Here is a 2,366-nt window from a genome sequence, read left to right as displayed (position 1 = left end):
GTTTTCCATCCTCTTCTATATTTTGGAATAATTTGAGTAGAATTTGTGACAACTCTTTCCTGAATATTTGGTACAACTTACCATTGAAGACATCTAGACCTGGACTTCTTTTGGTTGGAGTTTTTTGATGATCTGATCAATTTCTTCTTTTGTTATTGGTCTGTTCAAGATTTCTACTTCACTCTGTAAGTTTAGGTAGGTCGTGTTTTACTAAAAGTGCATCCATCTCTTCTAAGTTTTCTAATTTTTTGAACTACAACTCTTCTTAGCATTCTGTTATTATCCTTTTGTTTTTGTTTGTTTACATTATGACATTGCCCCTGTGGTTTCTAATGTGGATTGTTTGTGTCTTCTCCCTCTTTTCTTTTGTTAGGTTTGTCAATGGTTTGTCAATTTTATTAATCCTTTCAAAGAACCAACTTACTGTCCTGTTGATTTTTTCTATAGTTTTTCTGTTTTCCATCTCATTTATTTCTACTCTTTTCTTTATTATATATATATTGTTGTTGTTGTTATGTGCCATCGAGTCGGTTCCGACCCATAGCGACCCTGTACAGGGTTTCCGAGGGTATAAATCTTTACGGGAGTAGAAAGCCTCATCTTTCTCCCGCGGAGCAGCTGGTAGTTTCGAACCGCTGACCTTAAGGTTCGCAGCCCGATTCGTAACCACTACGCTACCAGAGCTCCATATATATATATATATATATATATATATTTTTTTTTCCCCCCCCTTTGGTGACTGTAGGTTTCATCTGTTGGTTAGTTTCTAATTGTTAGAGATGTTGTGTTAATATGTTAATTTTGGTTCTTTCTTCTTTTTGGATGTGCGTGTTTATCACAATTAATTGTCCTCTCAGCACCACTTTCACTGTGTCCCAAAGATTTTGGTATGTTGTCAGGTTTCATTCTCATTTGTTTCTAGGAACTTTATGAATTCACGTTTAATTTCTTCTTTTACCTAGTCACTCGTTAGCAGAGTGTTGTTCAGTTTCCATGTATTCAACTTTTTTTTCCTTAGTCTTTTTGTTGTTGATTTCATGATTTATAGCATTGTGATCTGAAAAGATGCTCTGTAGTATTTTGATGTTTGTAAATTAATGGAGGTTTGCATTGTGACCTAGCACATGGTCAATTATGGACAATGTTCCATGTGCACTGGAGAAGAAAGCATATTGTGCTGTTGTTAGATTGGATGCTCTGTACACGTCTATTAGGTCAAGTTGTTTGATTGGGCTGTTTAGTTCCTTTGTAACTTTGTCAAGTTTCTTTCTGGTTGTTCTGTCCCTTTCGAAAGTGGCAAATTAAAATTTCCCACTGTAACTGTTGATTTATCTATTTCTTTCTTCAATTCTAGTAAGATGTGCTTCATATATCTTGGTGGTTTTTTATTGGAAGTGTAGATATTTATTATGGTTATGTCATCTTGCTCAATTTACCCTTTGGTCATGAGGTAGTGTCCTTCTTTATCTCTTATGCTGATTTTTTTTTTTTTTTTCTTAAAGTTTAAGAGATTAGAATTGCCACTACTGCTTGTTTAGTGCTGCAGTTAGCTTGGTATATTTTATTTCCAGTCTTTAACTTTTAGTCTGCTTTTATCTTTGTGTATAAGCTTTGTGTCTTGCAGGCAGCATATTGAAGGGACTTGTTTTCTTATCCAATCTGCCACTCTCTGTCTTTTCACTGGTGTATTCAATCCATTGACAGTCAATGTAATTATCGATAGGTATGAATTAATTACTACCATTATATTAATTTTTTTGTAATGATGTTTGTTGCTTTGTTCTGAATGCCTTCTTTTGCTGAGTTTGTATTTTCTTGTGCTATTTCTGTTGGTTTCTTCTTAGTTTTCATGTTTGCTTGTTCTACTTGGAAGTTCATTTTCTTGGTAAGTTGTGAAGTAATAACTTTCTTTGTGGCTACCTTATAGACTATTAACTGTTCTCTCCATTTAAGAGAATCCATTGTATCCTGTAATCTACCTGACATCCTCACCACCTGGACCTCTGTTCCTACAGTTATCCCTTCTTTGATATTGATAATATTTTCATCTGTGGTTGACTTCCAGATCTTTTGAATTCATTGTTGTAGTTTTGTTCTGAACACTGCTATCTATTGACTGAGTTTTAGGTGATGTTGCCATACCTGTCAATCTCCAGTTGTTGTCTGTTTTTGTTGGTTTTCAGTCCAAAGAACTCCCTTTAGGATGTTTTAAAGTGCTGGATTGGTTTAGACAAAATCTCTTAGATTCTTTTTATGTTGGAATGTTTTTATTGTACCATCATATTTGATTGATAGTTTTGCTGGATATACGATTCTTGGTTGGCAGTTTTTTCTCTTAGTGTTTTATATATGTCTCCCAATTGCCT

This window comes from Chrysochloris asiatica, unplaced genomic scaffold, assembly GCF_000296735.1.
Source record: "Chrysochloris asiatica unplaced genomic scaffold, ChrAsi1.0 scaffold00352, whole genome shotgun sequence".
In the NCBI taxonomy this organism is placed as follows: Eukaryota; Metazoa; Chordata; class Mammalia; order Afrosoricida; family Chrysochloridae; genus Chrysochloris; species Chrysochloris asiatica.
This window is presented reverse-complemented; position numbering follows the sequence as displayed.